Genomic DNA, 19620 nt, shown 5'->3' with positions numbered 1-19620 from the left:
CCTGTCACTTGTGTGCTTCCACTACAGTGGCAGCTTAAGCAGTAACTTCTCAAGTTTTCCACCAGTCTCTGTGCAATACAAAAACCATAACAGTTTTATTCTCTTTAAAAATCAATAAATAGCAGCTTAGGTGACATCTGACAAGGCAGAAAGCTCACACTTCTTCCCATCAACATTCTGCCCTCTGGTATTGCTGCTACATTTTATCATCATGCAGTTCAGAGAGAAATATATACCTATTCCCAAAGTTTGAAAAAAACAACCCCCTCCTTCCCAAATATGGCCCAAAGCTGTTATGAAGCAACTTATTTTTAGCAAAAGCACTTATGCAGATACTTAATTTTAATTAATAGTCTCACTGACTTCAACATTTGCACAGCAAGACAACTCCACGCTTCAATTAAAGCCTGTACAGAAATGCTGTGCTGATTCATGGCCAAAAGCATGACAGGAACATCATTATATAAAATGCTCATAAAATTTAAAGAAAAAAATATAACAGGATCCTCACCTTTAAACAGAACATTAGACACCCTCTAAAACTCACAGCTTGAGCAGAACTTGCAGGTTGCTGAATATGTGAATGCTGGGGATAAGATATATTCAGTGAAATTATTTCAGAGAAGGCAAAAGAATTTTGGAGAAGTATCATAAATGGAGACTACAGCAGGCTCAGGTCTCCAACCCTGGCATCTGCCATGGCTGGGTTTTCAAGACTGGAAGATTCTTTACCAGGAAAGAGGAGGCAGCTGCACCTTTACTTCTGATCTTTCTCCATTGTTCACACAGCACATAAATGGATTTCTATCAAGAACCAATTAATTATATCCAGACCAGTTCAACCAGAGATTACACTGGGCATCTTCAGCAGATATTCATTTTCAGGAAAGAGGCATTCTGAGTAATAATTCTGCCTATTATTTCAAAATTAGATTTGTTATAGGTATATTATAATATGACACCTAAGAAACACAAGCTTTATTTCCATTGTCTATATAATATCATAAACTAATCTTTATTCATTAGGGAGAATCCTTAAAGAGAGCTGGAAACAATTTTTTATTAAAATATTCTGGTCCCGTTTATGAGCAAAACTGTGGCACCTGATGGCCTGTGACCCTCAACTAAGGATTTCAGAAGTGTAAAAAAAAAAACAGAAGAGCAGAACAAAACTGCCCAGGTGACAGAACTCAAGTAATAATAAATTCATAGAAAAGAACAGGTAGAAAATGAACACCTGAGCATTTTCCTACAGGAGCAATTTCTTCCCAGGACATCCACTTCTCTCCAGCTCAGCACCAGCCTTGCCAGCCTGCCCACACATGAGCTAAAATAAAGCCCAGCCAGACCTGCCTTGGCTCTGCAGAGCACCAGCTTGTGCATTTCCCCAACCGTTTCACACCTAATTTACAGAGTACATTTATCCATCCCTGTATCACCGAGATCTAACCTGGGGAGTGACTAGAATCAGAATCACTTAATTGATTAACACTTAAGTGAGATGCAGAAAGCAAACAGAACACACTGGAAGACTTTCTGAAAATGCATTATTTTTATTCCGACTCCATTAAGCAGTCCAGCACTTTTGAAGGATTAATGAAAGAACTATCAAGAAATAATACAGAAGAGGAATGCTGAGTCTCAGGGAACATGCCAACACATGATGAAGTGCAGACACCTCTCTGGTAGTAATGAGTCAAGCCAGGATGTTCAGAGAACTACAGGGACATGTGAACTTGCCCACTTGATCAGTCACAGTTTATTTGATTTTTATGAAATAGCATTTTGATAATTCCTCCCTGGATCACAGACTGCAGTACTCATCAATTTACAACAGTCATTTTCACAAAACTCACATTTTTTTCCACACAGAAAAGTCTACTAAGCATCCAGAACTGAAAACATTCACCTTTAAATTAACATCAAAAAGCAGTCAGTGAGGGTATGTATACACTTAAGGATTATTTCCACAAACCTTGTGAAGCAGGACACAATGTTTCATTTACAGCTGCTATTTTTTAAGCAGGAACTGAAGACAAGCCCAGGAAGAACAGGAGTAAATAAGTTTCTAAACAAACAACTTCCAGAGATGCTTTTTAACAGGACCAGACAAAATATTCCCTAAAGTTGCATTTACAAGCCAAAGCTGACCTCAGGCACCACATTGAGTTTGGATGAGAACCTACATGGATACTGATCTTAATAATACAACAGGGGCAAATTTTGCATTGGGGAGACTTGCTCTTGAACAAATGTTTTCCAATGTATTAGGCATAGAGAAGCTTTTTTTCTGCATCAAGAACCACAAGTCACATTCCTTAATCTGTTTCTTTTCTTGACCAAATACACTGTGGACAACCTACAGAGGATGCCCCTCGGTCTTCCTCTTTGAAGCTCCCATCTGCAATTTCCACTAACAATGAAAATATATGGATTTTTTCCCCTCAAAAATCACAGTCACTTGCAAAAAATATATATATTCTAAGTTGTTAGAGACAATCAAGACTAAGAAGTTCTGATAGAGTTTTTTACTGTGTTAAATCAAGTGCCACAGAGCCCACAGTAATGCAAAAAACAGGGAAAGCTGAAGATGACAAGCAGCAGGAATAGCTGTGCAAGATGCATGAGAATCTAGGAACAAATCTGGTGACAGGTCTAATTTAACACAAAAGGAAATAAACACTAATTCCACATTTACCAGGCCTTCCTAGATCTAGTTATGCATGAAGAATATAAGGAGAAAATGAGATATATTTAACTGTGTATCCCAACATCAGTCTCAAGGTGAGAAACTTCACGTGTGACCCTGAAATATCTAAACATCTGCAGCTCCTCTCACAACAGGGACCACTTGAAGGTGATAATTCCAGCAGAATCACTGTCCAGCCAGGCACAGGATGATGCAGGACTGTTCACTTGTATCATACCCATCCAGACGTTTTCTCCACATACTCCTGCACCTTTTCACCCACTCAGGAGTGAACAGGCAAAGGGAAGAGAGCTGGTCTACAGAAATAATAATGGTCCACATCTCAAAACCCTAACTGTAAATCATCTCCCTGATCATAATTAAATGAACCAAAAGTTTAATAAGGCTGGACACATTTAATTCTTTGTACTCTATAGATTAAAGAACAATTAAGAGGCTGAAAAGTGGCTTAAGCTAAAGATTCACAATTGTGTGGCCGAAATTCATTTGGCCACAGGAAAGCATTTACATATTTAATATAGGATATTTTAAATAGGATTCTATTGGCCTAAAAATAGTGTCTTGAATAGATTATTATTGCTGTAAAATGCTTGCTTTATACCGGAGTAATGAGACCACCAAACGTCAAAAACCCCACATGCAGAATGACCAGGCTCTTGACCATTTCTCTCTCTGCCTCTAACTCCCAAGTTGCAGAGCTTTAGACCACTATATTCAATTAAATCAATTTCACACTACAATTTTCTAATACTTTCTTTACAGTTAAATACAACACTGGCCAATGCTTACCAGGTTACAGTGCTAAGCAATTCAAGCGATAATCACAATGATAATTGTGTAATCTAATGCCCATTTGCCTTGATTTATATAAACTATCACAAATAAACCTCATGCATCCATTTTAAGTCACTGGGAAAAATCATATTTTTCCTGATCTGAGTCAGTGTTTGGTCTGAACTTAGGCAGTTCATTTTTATTTGTTTGCATTAACCAGAATCAGTCTTCACACATAGAGGAAGATGCCTGGGGCTGCACAGTCCTCTGCAATCTCAGCAATTGGCCCTCTCATTCCATGTGATAGTTATGCTGAAAAAATAAGATCAACCAAATTTCCAACTGCCCTAACAACTGTGGGAGAAACAGATCAGACTGTTCTTTACTTCTGAAGAAAAGGTCCCAAAAAGGTCAGTCTTTCATATGAAATACAGATCATTAACACTGGATACACAACTATGGTGATGCTCACTTTTTGTCTCTATAACTGGGATTTGATTGTACCTATTTCAGGACGTTCTATATTTTATATATATGGCCTTTAAGGTCCCTTCCAAACCATTTTATGATTCTAAAAATGCCCCAACTCCTTCATGTACTACTCCTTGGCTGCAAATAAAGCTCAAAAACATAGAGAAATTATGATTTTTATTGACAACACAATAGTTTTGTGTTGAGTAGAGAGACTGAATGAAACAACACCTGCTTTCATGCAAACTCTCACATTACATGAGTTACATGCAAACACAACATGTAACAGAGCAACTGACTGCTCATTCCTAAAAGTGTCCAAATCCCAATTAGAATAAAATATAGAATGCAAGTATCTGAAAAGACACTGCATTAAATGATAAGAATTCCAAGGTCAAACACCCACTTTATGAAGCGCTTTAGCCTGATTTGCACTCACCTTTCTTCAGAGACTAATTGCAGAAACAGCACCCAAACAATTACAATTTGTGACCTTTTAACATAAATGATAATTTCTTAGGCTTATTCTTTTATACTCCATCCCATATTCTTCCAAATAAAAGCTGCCCAAAAATACTCTGCATGAAAAACTAAATGTTCCCAGTGACAACTCTGATCAAGTCATTCTTTCCACATGAACACTGAAAGATGCAACAACAGCAAGAACCACTAGTTATTCTTATAACTTCAAGACTAAACCCTAAATATAGTATGTTTTCAAATCCTCTTTCCTAAAATTCAAGTAATATGTTCATTGCTTTAACTGAAAGCTAACAAAGTACAACTTGTATTGTGCTGCAGGCCATAAAGGGAATGTTCTTTATTTGAGTCATGGTTGGATGAGAATGAAAAGTAGTTTTTGAAAATTTACAACAGTTTTGACACTAGTGTGTGTTTATCGTTACAAGTTATCCCTCTCTATTTATCAGACTGACTCTAGACCTTTCACTACCTTCAAAAAGACAATTTTTATCAATTCTTCATGTCCTTACAGCTAACCATAGGAAACTGCATAGAACACACAGAAAATCCATAAAAAGAATAAGATAAGAGAAAGAATGTGGAATAAGAAAGAATATGGATAAAAGAAGGACCCCAGTGTCTGCTTCACTACAGCAAGAGAGGCTATGGTTTAAAAGGAACATTTAGTAATTAATTTGCCTTTAGCACAGCACTCAAGTGACATTTTGCTACCATTTACCTATCCTGAGTAAACATTCTGTTACATAAAAAATGTTCCCAAGGAAAAAAGAATTATTGGAAGCCCTTACTCCTCCACCCTAAACTGACACATCACCAGCACTGCTTCCAGTACTTCACAGAAGACAGCTGTACTTTGCTTGTGAATCCCATGAAAATCTGTATTTCTCTACCCCAAACAAACCTTTATTCAAAATAAAACTGCTCTTAATTTCTGGAGAATATTTGGGAGGCCTCGTTTCATACAAAACAAGTGGTGCCTACCTGCCTGTGGCAGCCCTTGCTAGTTTTGTAAATTGAGACACTAGGTTTACAGTTGGAAAAATGAACTCTCAATTATGGAGCAATATCAATACCTAATCTTCTAAATTTGACTTTCTGAAAGATGAATTATCAGCCTTCATGTCAGTCTTTATTGACTGCACCAAGATGCAAATACAGGTCCACAACATGACTACATTATTTATCACAGGGCAAACTCCAGCCTGCAGGAAACATCCCTGACATCAGACTCTGCAGGTGCCTCCAGGAGCCACCAAGACTACCAGGAATTTTTTTTAACACAACCTCAAAGGGCAAGGAGAGCCTAGAACTTATTCTGGAGCTTCCTAAACAATCCCAGGATGGTAAGGCAGAGGTAGAAATGTAGATAGTCTGCCACAACAAGCACCAAAGCCTTGCAGGAGCAAAAAGAACCCTAATCTTTCTGCAAGGTGCCACAGTTCTAACTTACAGGTAAGACAGCACCAGAGACAAACAACTGCTGCTCTTTTCAAAGACTTGAGACTTAAAGGCTTGGCTAGCAAAAGATTTTCTACCCCTTTTTTATCAGACACCATTTTCTGTGGGATAACACAAAAAGCTTCCAACTTAGGTGATTCTTCAAAGGACTTCAGGGAGCACCTGGAGATCTTGAAAGATGCTAGACAGTAACACCAGGGCATGAAACACCTACACTGCAATAAGATCACCTCAAACAGGATGTTCCAGCTTGGACATACAATTAAATGGACATACAATTAATTTTTTTGCACATGTGTACAAAGACTTCGTGTGCTTACATGAAAACTCAGCAAATTAAAGATGACATGAGCTACAACACAGCATTTTTCTACCTATGAGAAAGAATCAAACCAGTGTTGCTGTAACTCCTTTTCCCACAATTTAAAAGGGTTTCTGTACACCTTCTTTGTGAAATAGGCTGCATAATAATTACCTCATCACAACATTTAACAAGCACTTGTCACACTGCACTGCTGACAAAGAAGAATCACTAAAACTTTTCCTCTCAAAGCAAGAGGAAAAGACAGAAGCAAAGGCTTAGTCACTTCTTCACATAACAGAAGTTTGCTGAGCAGTTTACCAAAAAATCAAGACATATTATTTCTCAAAGCAAAATAACACATTGCACTTGGAAGATGTGTGCTCTCCATACTGAACAACACCTGTTACATACCTGAAGGGGTTTCTTGAGCAAGCCAAGTCTCCCCAGGTGGTAATTACACTGATCAAATCATCCCCACACATGTTGTAAAAATGGAAAGCAAGAAGTAAAGGTAGTCTTAATGGATCAACAGCTTCTTCTGATTTTATGCAGCACACAAAAAGAATAAACATGGAAAACTCTGGCGATGCATTAAGGCAATTCTTACACCCAAACAATTTGATAATGTAACACTGCGTACCAAGCCAGTTTTTTCCATAAATAATGATTTAAACAGAATACTAGTCAATTCACCAAAAGATATCAAAGATATCCCTTTATTACAAATGATCCAAGTATCCCCCTTGAGGCTATGGCTATCAGAAAGCATTTAGTTGGCTCTCCAGCCAATAATTTTCCGATCTGTTTTATTATGAAACTGTAACACATTTTCAATAACTTGTAGCTTTGCTATACAGAGCAACAAATAATTTCCCAGAACCCTTTGGAAAATCTGACACACAAAATAATTCTCTAGTCAACTTGTGTATTATTAAGCTGAAAAAAAACCCCCATATATCGGATCATTTGATCACTGGAGAGAATGGCAAAGTATTGGGAGCTTCAGGACAGATGGACGAACTTCAGGTCATATAAAACACTACCAAGGCTGTATTTGAAGAAAAATGTGAAAGTTTGTGAAAGCGCCCCGGGTGAAAATACTTTGTGTTGCTAAGAAACATCATCCCTGATGATGGATGAATTAAATTGTCTCAGTTAGCAGCCAACTCCAGGCATCCCTCGTTTATTAGGAGAATGTTTTCTCATACTGGTAATTTATTTCAACAGCTACATTACAAATAAAAAGCCCTACCTTAAAATGAAACTGAGAATTTCAAACTTGCATAATTAATGCTACAAAACAGAAGAGAGTTTACATCTCGAACAGAATTTAATAACTAACATCTAACAATGTAAACTCTAAAAATGAATATTAATACATCCAGACTATTAAGAACTTATTTTAGGACTGTCTGCAGTGAAATATACTGTTCAGCTCCCAAAATTACTCTATGTACAATCCAGTGGAGTACAAAACTCTTCAAATATTTCTAAGCACCGAACATTAATCAATAATTAATCAATATTCAGGTAATCAAATTTTAAACATCATAGAGAAAAGCATATTCATTTGTCATGTATTGTTATGATGACAAAAAAATAAAAATTATGCATGAAAGAAATCATGCAAACCACCTGCTTTGGTCATATGGATATTGTCTTAATGTTTCATCTAGTTATTTTTTTAATGTCTTACTGTTTCTCTTGCAGGACAGATTGGTGAACTTAGGGCAGTGAATCTTTGCTTTTCTGAAGTGTTTGCTGTTGAACTCCCACAGACCATACCTGCTTTGCCTGCCATGCACTGCCCTCAGTGAGGTCCTTTCAAAGGCACAGATGGAACAGGGGAAGGCCTCCAGCTTCTCTCTTCCCACCAGCTGCACACCAGGCCAGAGGAGCTCACCTGAAAGGAGAAAGAAGAGCAAGCACATCTCACCTGGCACAGCCTTCAGAGCAGGACACAGCAACAGAGGAGAAGCACAGCAGGTGGGGAGCCCCAATATAAGAACAGTCCCAAGGTCAGGAAAAAGCCCCATGACTGCTGCTCAGAGATGAGGGAAAGGGCAGGGCTTCCTTCACAACCCAGAGAGGAATATGCACAATTTTATGCCACCCAGAAACCAACACAATTGTTGCACGGAAAACAAACCAAATGCAAAGACCCATTTTCCAAGAACACAGTTGGCAAAGGCACAGTCATTAAAGAAAATGAATTTTCATTTGTCTGATGCCAAGGCTTTGGGGTTTTTCTTCATAGTTACTAGATTGTGTTCTGATGGAGGTTTCAAGTTACAAGTCCCAAATTTTAGGCCTACAGAGTCCAATTTAAGGAAAAAGGTGGAAAACCCTCCATAAACTGCTCTTTGGATCGCATCACAGCTTCCAAGTCAGAAATTACCACACACAGTTACATGCCAGTAATGTACTCAGCTACTCAATACACAGAGGCAGCCACAGAGGCTCTTCATCCCAAATAACCCCACCATGGAGCAGAGTTACCACTGGAGAGCCTGAGGAGAAGTATTTAACAATGATACCAATTTGGCTGCGCTAGAGGAGATGTGTTTCCTGTGGGCCTAATAAGGAAGAGCTTTACAATCTGAGCAGAAGCCTTTCAAAGCCTCAGAGGACATGTCTTATCTGCACCACTTCTGCTCCTGGAATCCCAGAAATCCTGAAGACAGAAGGCAGATCAGACTGCAGCTTTCCTGGGCACAGATGTTGCAATCACATCTGCCTTAACTCTAAGCCACAGTCCTTGTGCCTTCCCAACTCTGTTAGCATCTCTTAGTTGCTTTGGTTTTGGAAATGCCAGGGCAGAGGATAAAACAGTGTTTCTGATCACATCAGGTGAAGTAAAATAACAACATAAAAGAAAAAGATCTGCAGATTATATTCCAAGCAAGTAGCAAGGAAGAAAAGGTTTTGAAGCAGAAAGATTTCTTCCTCTTCTCCCTTGTCTACATCTTTCCCAAAATACCACTTCAAATCTTGAGATCTGATTGATCAAAGCTTTTTGGGTTTTTTTAGGTGCACATCTAGCAGCCATGAAGAATGACTATTTGTGGGTCAGACATAGAAGTATAATTAAAGACAATTTTTACACACCACTCAGAGAAACTGAGTCACCCATGAGTGCAGATCCATGTAAACATTCCTCATGATTTTTTTCAACTTATCAAAAATCCCCTCTCTGAACACCTACAGCTCCAAGATGTCAGATTTGATTTGTCCCATTTCAGACTGCTCAATGAAAAACAGACAGAAAGAACCAAGAAAAGCAATGGCTCCAAAGACAATGAGGGAATCATAGCACAACACAACCCTTCTGTGCTCCAGCTCCAAAGGCTGGGTCTGCAACAGGGTACAGGTTGCAGGACTCTGACTATAATAAACTTCCTCTCGGCATTTTATAAATAAACCTGCATTTCAGTGCAGGATTATTTAATGTTTTTATTTATTACTTGATGGACAATATAGTTACAAAATTTGGTAATTACAGAGTTAGAATTGAGAAGAGTGAGACTAAGGGATTAACAGCAACACTGAAACTAGGGTTTTAATACTGAACTGAATGCCAAAATTGAAAAATAATTCCAATTTATAATAATGATAGGAGCATCATATGAAAAAGATGGTAAGATTTATTCTGTTCATCACTGATGCTAAGATTGTACATTACACTCAGGTTTCAATACAGATGTATGAAACAAGCTCAAAAGAAAACCTAAACAATCTGGGAGAGTTAAATAGGGAATACAAAAAAAAAAAAAAGTAAAGAAAGATGAGACCAGCTTCAAAATAGGTTAACAGCAGCTACAAGAATCATTCCCCACTACTGCAATATCCACTGCAGAAAAAAAAAGAAAAAAAGCTTAACAGGTTGGGAAAAAAATAGAAGAGTATTAGAGGAAATATGCTACCTCTAGGGATAGTTAAACACAGGATCAGGTTATGGAGGGGTTACACAAATCTCCACTGACTGTTTTTAAGACCTGGTAAGAAGAACATGTCAGGAATGGCCTGTACATCTCTCTCTGGCCTGACACTGAACTACACACTCACACATGCAGCACAGGGCCTCAGCAATGACCTCCCAAGATCCCCGTTTTCTTTCCTAAACTTAAAGGCTGCACGAGTTTAGGTTCCTGCCAGGCAACTCAGCAGGTGACCTGACTGCTCCTTAGAGCTCCAAGCAGGCTTTTGATATCTCTCTTTTCTAAATAGCCCAGGCAGGCTGTGATTGACAATTTTCTCTCACATGAAGCATGCTACCTTAAATGTGGAGTACTCGGAATGATCCGCCAGGGAAATAAAGTCAAAGTACAGAGAAGGCAACGGCAACTGATCCCAGGAATCCAGTCCTGGGAAGGAAATCACAACTGCCAAGCTGGGAAAGGATGCACAACCCATTAGTATCTAGAAACACAGACAGTTACATTTTCTTTTCTAGCACCTCCAATAAATAAGTCTTAATAAAAAGAAGTATTTAACCAAGTACTTAGAGAAATAAAAAGGGAAGGTTTGACGTTCCTAAGTTTATTTTCACAGCGGTATGAAAGGAAATGAGGTAGAGTCAGAGCTAATTCTCCTTATATAATTTCACATGGAATGATTAGTTCTGCCCCAACAGTAACAGCTTTCCAGAGGGTCCTACTTGTCGCCAAGATTGCATACAGATGCTCTAAGTGTAGCTTCCTTATTCTCCACTGACAACCAACTTAAAAGGCCAATATAATATTCATTTTACTATAGAATGAAATTCACAGCATGAATAGTAAAATAATGTCAGAACTACCATGAAACTGCAGTGGCGTGTTGGAGGCTGTGACTTTTAAAAGTTTAATCACAAAATGCATTCATGGAGAGGAGCAGAGCAGCTCTGTGCTTCAGCCACATCCCCTGGCCACTGAGGATGTGCAAGAGCTGTGGCTGGACAAGGAGAGGGCAAAGGCCCAGAGCAGCATTCGTGTCACATGCCCTGCTGAATATTTTCCTTTAGAAGGCAGGTTTCAATCAGTACTGCGCTAATGCCCCCCTCTCTTAAGCCTGATTAGGACAGACATTCCACATGCTGAAGGTGCTACAATTCCTAAGTCACCTGGGTCGCTTCTGGGTGAAATACCAATTACTGGGAATTCATCTCAACAAGGCCCACAAAAAGAAAGCCCTGAAAGACACCCCTCAGCCCAATGGTGAACATATCACAAGGATAATCCCAAAACTCCTCGCAAAAAAAAAACCCTTGTAATAGGTATTACTACTCTTATAAAGCACTGCAGCGCTTTGTGTTTAATCCTTGAATAGACACTAGTAGAAAAGCCATACTCAATTCCAAAATTTCTGCTGCAAATTCCAGCTCAGCTGCTATTATTCCTGGCTTTTAAGGGATATATATATTTCAAATATACATCATAGTAAATTTAACTATCAATGAACAATTTAAGTCACATGCCAAAACAGCATGCAAAATAATAGCATACAAACTTTAAATGTGTGTATTTTGCAGTTTTTAGCACAACCATTTGTTTTACAAAAGACCTACAGATTAAATACAAAATACACTATTAGTTTTAGGCACAAGAACAACCAATTTTTTATGCCTTGCCTGAAATAATGACTAATTAGGCCAGCACCACCCTGCAGTCATTTCCATAAATCTTGCCTTTACATTTAAATCACAACAAGAAGAAAACTGACTTAACAACAACAAGAGCATATTTCTCATTAAAGTTTTCTTAAAGCAAGATCAGGACAAGAAATTATTCTGTGAAGTCAACAAGCTGATGTTATTGATATTTGGAGAACTTTAACTCAGACTCAACAAAAAGCTGCACTCAGAAATTTGCTGTATTAAAACTGCAGTCAGCCAGGGGAAACTTTCAACTGGGAAATCATGAAACACAGAATTTCACAGGATCTTGATGGATTTCTTATAAAGCAAAATAATCTCACAGCATATTCCTTGTGTAAACCTTGAAAAGAACCAGAATATAAAAGATGCAATATGTTCAACTACTTGTTGAATTTTTGTTTTTGAGCATATTTGTATGTAAAGGAAATATTAAAGCAGAAAGATACATAGGAAATACAATTCAGATGAAATGAGGAGCTGTACTTCAATTAAGATTTTTGTTCTAAAATGATGGGAATTACAGTGCTTCTGAGAAATCACTTGTTTAATTATATACACTAGGCAAGATACTTATAAAAACACTTCATTTTCATAATGCAACAGGGACTTTATTTCTATTTTACTTACAAAGGTGTCACCTGGTAAATAAACACCAATAAAACAGAATCAAGATTTATATAGTCACATATTCCACAATAAGGTTATTAACACACAACTCTGACATTAGCTTTTTTTCCCTACCCCAAAACTGATTGGAAAGAACAGGAAAAAGTGGGATATTTCTCTAGGAGGTGGTCTAGAAATGGAGCTAAGCACACCACCACTGCTCTGGCTAATCATCCATCCTGAGTTTTAAGCATTCCCAACTATTTCCTTTTGCATGTACACACAAAGGTTTGTAGTATTCTGCAAGTTCTTCCATACAATGGCTTTACAACAGGTCTGTTTCTAATATGTGTATTTTATTAAGCTTTAGGAGGATTAACCAAGATTCTCAGTTCTTGAGGAAAATAGGGCATGGCAACAGCAAGGTCTCCAGCCTTCATTCCAATGCACTCGACTGCTGAATCCTGCCAGGGTGAGTCATGCCCAACATGGGACATGGATCCCATCCCAAGAAGGAATAAAACACTGCATCATGTTAAATCTGCATCCAGTTACTTAGGTGTGAACTCAAAGGGTGTGGTTTTATCTCAATGACAGCTTCTAAAAACGACTGTGAAAGAAATCTTGCACTCTGGATGGTGTTTTACCCATCCAAGACCATGACCACCACACATTTCCAGTTGCCAGAGGCACGGCCAAAGTGATCTTCTTAAGAAATACTGTTGCACCTCAAAATAAAAAACATTCCCATGGTATTTAGGGCAGTTCCATACTTGTACCACTGAGCATCAGTAACACAGACAACCTGCTGCACAAACAGGCACTGGCTGCCCAAAAATAATCTTGGAAAAGTGAAGCCACAATGGTACACTGCTGTAGAGCCACAATACATACAGATGTTTTCAGATGCAAAACTAATTAAATTCCCCTTTTTTGGGTCACCCTAACATTTTTTCACAGCAATTCAGCATATTACATATGTAATACATTTTGAACATTTGATTATATGCAAACTTATATACACAAATATTTAAATCCAAGTTGCTTATCCAAGATCTACTTACTTTGGGATTTATGTATCACAACTGTTTGTGTTCTTTGCTTTGACCCTAAAAAAATAATTAATCAGGGGAAAACATACAAACCACTCTTAGTGCCTGGCCTTGCCTGTTTTCCTCCAACTTCTGCATTTCATCATTAGTGTTACATACTTCACTGTTAATTTTAGACATTCCTCCAGTTCTCATTTCGACATCAAAGAACTACTCATGCCCAAAATACCAGCAATCTGAAATACTGGCTTCCCTACTTATTGTCATTTATAACATGAAAAGATCTTTGATTTCTTGCCTACAGGAAACACTGCTGATCAAAAATAAAACATATATATGCTCCCATGAATTCCTATAGATGGGGTCCAGGATTTAGGATAAGGGAATGGAGACGTGGTTTTCAGATTTACATTTCTTACTCTGCCTGGCGCTTCACACGTTTATTTTTACTTTCACATCTGACATGCAGCAATATGGCCAGCTAAGGTGCACGTTTAAGACATCCATTGATATAAATCCATGGAGAAGTGAAATTCACACCAGGTTCTGTGTCCTTGCAGCACTCAGGTCTCGCTTCCCCACCGATAACTGCTCCACTTATGGATGGCTAGGGGCAGCCCAAGGCTGGCTCTCCACAGCCCCTTGTTAGCAATTCTGCCACCAAAGATTAAAGTGATTTTCCTGCTTTACAAACTTGGTAGAGATCATTTCTCACATACAAATGAGGAAAAAAAATGGTAGCTGGATTTTTTTCTTTTCTGAAATGCCTGCTACATGAGTTCCTAACAGCCTGGAGTTTATATTTAGAGTTTGCTCTTCACTTTTGCATTTTTTTTAATTAAAAATAATAGTACATTACACAACTAATTCCAAACAATGAGAGACTCACTGTGTTCAAGTCAGCAAGTCATTTGCTTTAGTTTTGTTAGTACTCCCACTGCACAACAGCTCATGTCTCAAGCAGTGGAACAATCAACATTAAGATGCTGCTCTTTATACCAGCACCATAAAATAGAATCATTAAACAGTTCAGGTTGGAAGGAAACTTAGAGATCATTTTATTCCAACTCCCTGCCACAGGCAGGGACATCATCTACTAGACCAAGTTGCTCCAAGCCCTGTCCAGCCTGGCCTTGAACACTTACCACTAATATAACCAAGAATAACTCTCAAACCACTAGAAATTTTCAGTTTATTTCCATACAACAAAACAAAATTCTCTTCACACGGGACTGTATATGTTATATTTGTGAACCCAACTTTTACAGAAACAGCAGTTACCACTTTTATTTAACCAGGTAGCATGTCAAGTCTATGCACAAAAAAATTGGAACAGCTAATCCAGGACAGTATTCCACATCAAGTATTTGCTCAACAGCTGAGGAGAAATGCCTTACCCCCATGGCTCTCCCAAGCTGCACAACATGGGATTGTTTTGCAAAAACATATTCTGATCTTGTAAAGCCAAACAATGAGATGCATAGATATTTACATTCTTTTCTGTAGTTATATTCCAGCTTACAGACAGTAAGAACTGAAATACAGCAAATGGTGCCAGAACTACTTGCCCTCTCTATGTCAGGAAGTGCTTGGTGTTATCACAGCTTCCAACAACCATTCAGGTTTTGCACAAGGAGCTGATTCCAGGAGCCCTGAGTGAAGGCAAGTACACTAAACATGTGCTGTTCTGATGATAAAATCACCTGCTTAGACACTTCCACCAGTGCAGGACATTGGTCAGACACCACAAAACTTCCCTGCCTTGATCAAAAGAGAAAGTAACAAACTCAACGCTGTAAATTGGGAGAGAGGCCTAAAATGCTCAAGGCATGTGGCTCTGAGCTATGGGCTCAAAGCACTTTGCAGTCACAGAGTGCAGAAAACATTTATAAAAAGCTAAACCAGGAACTTTTTTGTTTTCATATTCTCAAATTTTATTGAGCAGAAATGTTTGAGGATAGTTTATTGCTTTTACCGGCCACTCTAAAGTGGGCCTCCAGCCAGCCAGGTCTTTAAAATATGTCTATATCTTTGGTTTTAAAACAACATTAAGGAAGTTGTATAATTTTTACACTGGAGTCTGAGTGACTTAGCAGCAAAAGCGACAGGTTTCAGCTGTAACACAGGCACTTTGCAAGCTGTGGGCACCACTTTTGCAACAGCACCTGTTGCAGGTGGTATTGTTGCTGATGTGAGGGGTCCACAAGGGTTAATTAACAGGTGTTTAACTCATGGCACATCCCAAGAGACTCAAACTCAGGTGTACCAGAAATCAAACTGCATTTCATCAAGCTGAGGGAGGAATTGGGTGCTCTGTTTGTAAAGCACCAGCACCTCGAGCTGAGCAGAGTTTTCTTGCTGGGTTCCACCGTCACTATCATTCGTTAAAGGGGGAAATTAACCAGAAAGTTTGTAAACAAGTCAATTGCAAAACATACTCGTGTATTGCTACAACTGTAAACAGCAAGGTGTTTACACTATATTGAAAACAACCTTCATTTTCTTATACATACACAAACTCAAAAAAAACCCATGACTGATTTAAAATCCTATCTCCCCTTTATGCAACCTGGACTCACAGTATTTAAACTGACTTTAGCACACCTAGACTTTTAAGAAAGGAGTAAAAAGACAAGGCAAGAATACACTCGATATGAGGCCTTGAAAGCCTCAATTAAAATTCAATATTGTACTTCGTATAGAGGCTCTTTACATAAAAACCCTGTCATGGTTTGGATTTAAGGTTAACCAGGTTAATAGAATCCAATAAAATAGTTCTATTGAATTATGCCAAGCCATTGTTATAACCCACACTGAAATCTGCTATTTGACTTTACCTGACTATTGGGCTCAACTCTGAACCGTAAATTAAGCCTCAAACTACTTCCCATATTCCTTTAAAAAAACACAGTACATCCTTTTGCACCTTTAAAGGTTTCTCTCCTCCAGTCTGCTACTCCAGTCATGTGTTAAAAGATTTGTGCAGCCCTGCCAAGTCCCATTCATCCCAGACACACTTTCCTAAAGTTGGGATGTGTTTACAAAGTATATTTAAGCAGCTCCTCTGCTGCAAAGTGTTCTGTTCCAGGGCATACTTAGCTTATAATAATAAAGCCGATTTCCTAAAATCCACACGTTTCGTACAAGTAGTGTTTTTAATGTCTCTGTTTTCCTCCTTCTTAAAAGCTTGATGGAACGCCAAAGCTAAGGGTGCAATTTCTCAGGATAGCTTCACCAGCAGAACTGCTCATACGTATAAACATTTTAATTTTGCTACTTGGAACCAAACCGGATTCAGATTTTTGCCGCTCCGTTTAACTAACAAACAGCAGCCCCTGCCCTGCACACCTTGCGTGCCAAAACAAAAGGGCAAAAGAAGAGAATGTCTGTACGGAGCAGCCTCCACACCGGCACCGCGACCGCCCGGGCCCGGCCGTGGCTGCGGCGCGGGGCCCAGGCCGGGCCAGGCCGCGCTGCCGAGGGCCCGCCCGCCCCGGGAAGGAGCCGGGGCAGCCGCGGCCGCTGCCCGCGCTCCGGGCCCCGCCGGCAGCCATGTTAGAGCGGCGGGAGGCGGCCCCGCCGGTCCGGGGAGCGGCCCCTGCCCGCCCGCGGCGCTCAGGGCACGGCGGGGCCGCAGGTGCCGGGAGCCGCGGCGGGCGGAGCCGGCTGCTCCGCTCCCCTCCGTTCCTCTCGGCTCCCCCCGCCCAGCGCGGCGGGGCTCGCCCGGAGTCCTCTCCCCGCCGCCGGTCCTGCAGCCGAGCGCCCGCCCCGCTGACCCCTTCCCTCCCTCCCGGCTGGCGCGGGCGGCCCCGCTCTCACCCCACCCCGAGGGCGCTCACCTCCTCCTCCTCCTCTTCCTCCTCCTCCTCCTCACTCCCTCGTGGAGACCGTCGGCACCGACGCGCCGGCGTCCCGGCCCCTCCCTCAGCTCAGCGCCGGCCCCCCCTTCCGCCCCGCCGCCCGGGGACCCTCCCTGCCCGCGGGGATGGCGGGACGGGCCCGCCGGGAGAGCCCGGCTGCCGGAGCGGGGCACGGGCGGCAGGAGCCCGGGGAGAAGCGCTGGAACGGGAAACGAACCGCGCGAGGAAAGCGCCGAGCCCCTCAGCAAGAGTTTTGGGAGCGGGGAGGGGTGGGAGGAATGAATAACAAGGAGTTCTGCACCAGGTGGGCTAAATAGAAACAATAAGGAAGAAGATGGTTTTCTGGGAGAAGTAGCTGAAAAGAGTGACAATCAGGGCTGGTGCCAGTTAGATGTGAGTAGGAGGTGTGTGTGCTTTCAGTAACTCAAGCCTTCTCAGGTGTTGCAGCTCCTGGGAGAGGCTGAGCAGGTGTTATCTTAGAATCATCATAGATTGCTAAAATGGTTTGGGTTGGAAGGGACCTTAAAGACTTCCTTGTTCCAACCTGCTGCTGTGGCCAGGAACACCTACTACTAGACAGGTTGCTCCAAGAACCATCCAGCCTGGCCTTGAACACTTCTAGGGATGGGGCAGACATAACTTCTCTGGGCAACTTGTTCCAGTGCCTCACCACCTTCCCAATAAAGAATTTTTTCCTAATATCTAATAGAAACCTGTTTTCTTTGAGTTTGAACCTGTTCCCCTGTCACAGTAGGGTGGTCTCGTCCCATTTTTCCTGTAAGTTCCCTTCAGACTCTGGAAGGTCACAATGAAACCTCCCCAAAGATGTCTCTTTTCCAGGCTGGACAATTCCAATTCCCTCTGCCCTGTGTCACTGGAGAGGTGCCCCATCTCTCTGACCAACCTGGTTTCCTCCTTTGCAGGTGTAATTGTTACAGGCAGGTGTATCAACCCTCTTATTGCCCACACTGAGTAACAAACCTTCCCAGCAAAACTATTTCAGAGGAGAAGTGTTTTGTCACACTGGCTCATTTTAGCATGGTGTTATCTCTGGTATGTAGACAGAAACTTTTTTTTTCTCTTTTAATAGGAAGTCAAAATGAGTAACACCTAATGGAGTGACAAAGCAGAATTTCCAAAGAGTACAGCTGTGAGAAGCATCAACACCAGTAACTTGAGGAATTATGTATTTTTTTTTTCCCTACTCTGGTTAGTCAGTGATTATGAAAGGGTGACGAGAAGGCTGATTTGCATGAGAAATACTCTTAGGATAATGCAGTGTTTAGTTTCACAAGTTCTTAGGTTCAAAAATCCTGGTAAAGTTGTTTTCCAATAGCTTTCCACTGTCCTGCACCTCTGAATTCCTGACACCGCAAAGCTGTGGAAATGCGAAAACGTCACAAAGGAGACAGTTCTTCATAGGTTTTACCTAGGCAGAAATTGTAAGACCTGAAAATCTTTTAATATTTATCATGCCCATTATAAATAATTTTATAAGGTTGTGTCTTTCAGACAGGGTGACAGATGAGGAGGCCTCCAGTCCAGCTGAATAATTTGCCCCTGGCATGTGCTGGAACGCAGACAAACAGGATGTTTTATCCCCAATTTATGGATAGAAAAATTGAGGCAAGGAAGTGAAGGCATTTATTTTCCAAGTGTAGAAGCGCTCATTTGTAAGCAGGCAATTTAGGCCTGAACTTTTTTTTTCCCCTTTTTTTGAGGAAAAGGACCATGTATATACAGTTCCCATTGAAACTACACTTGAGGCACCCAAGCAGAAAGTCTTTGGCCATACTCTTTTGGGGTCCTGCAGCCCTAATCCCATGTTCTAATTGGCCAGTAATCTGTGGACAGATATTGTAACAGTTCCTTTAGAATATTTTTCTACTTCTCACTCATTTGCATACTAATGGCATAAAAATAGGCACTTCCTGCCAGTAATTAGTTGGAGCCCAGAATTTAAAGAAAGAAAAACACCACAGCATTATGGTAGATGGATGGTACTGAGGAAGCTGCAAAAAAGAGTCACTTCTCTGGTGCTCAGAAAGTGCCTTTAATTTAGAGTTCAAGGCTGGCAACTCTGTTACCTCTGTGTGACAGGGATTAACTGTTTGCTTGGCCTAATAACTTTGCTTCTAATGAGCCCTTCTAACTTTTTTCATGGCAAATCACTCGATCTGTCCTGCGCCCAGGCTCGCTGCTGTAAAATGTTTTTCCTTTTTTGCCTTTTTCCCAGAAGGAATAATGCTGGCAGTGAAGTCTGTGAG

General features: G+C 40.5%; 1 protein-coding gene across 6 annotated transcripts in view; it reads right to left on the bottom strand.

The window, feature by feature from the left end:
* GTDC1 (glycosyltransferase like domain containing 1) overlaps nucleotides 1-17675 on the bottom strand; it is a 191852-nt gene extending 174177 nt beyond the window's left edge. For 2 of the 6 annotated variants that reach the window (XM_064717984.1, XM_064717983.1), the window contains exons 1-2: nucleotides 17333-17675; nucleotides 7986-8103 (exon numbers count right to left, since the gene is read on the bottom strand). The gene's annotated coding sequence lies outside the window, so the exon portion shown is untranslated. The remainder of the gene's footprint in view (nucleotides 1-7985; nucleotides 8104-17332) is intronic. The other 4 variants (XM_064717982.1, XM_064717981.1, XM_064717979.1 and 1 more) reach the window with 2 other exon arrangements.
* Between the last annotated feature and the right edge of the window lie 1945 nt (nucleotides 17676-19620).

The sequence above is a fragment of the Zonotrichia leucophrys genome, chromosome 7, assembly GCF_028769735.1.
Source record: "Zonotrichia leucophrys gambelii isolate GWCS_2022_RI chromosome 7, RI_Zleu_2.0, whole genome shotgun sequence".
Taxonomy (NCBI): Eukaryota; Metazoa; Chordata; class Aves; order Passeriformes; family Passerellidae; genus Zonotrichia; species Zonotrichia leucophrys.
Note: the sequence above shows the minus strand (reverse complement) of the source record. Positions and strands in the feature narration are given on the sequence as shown.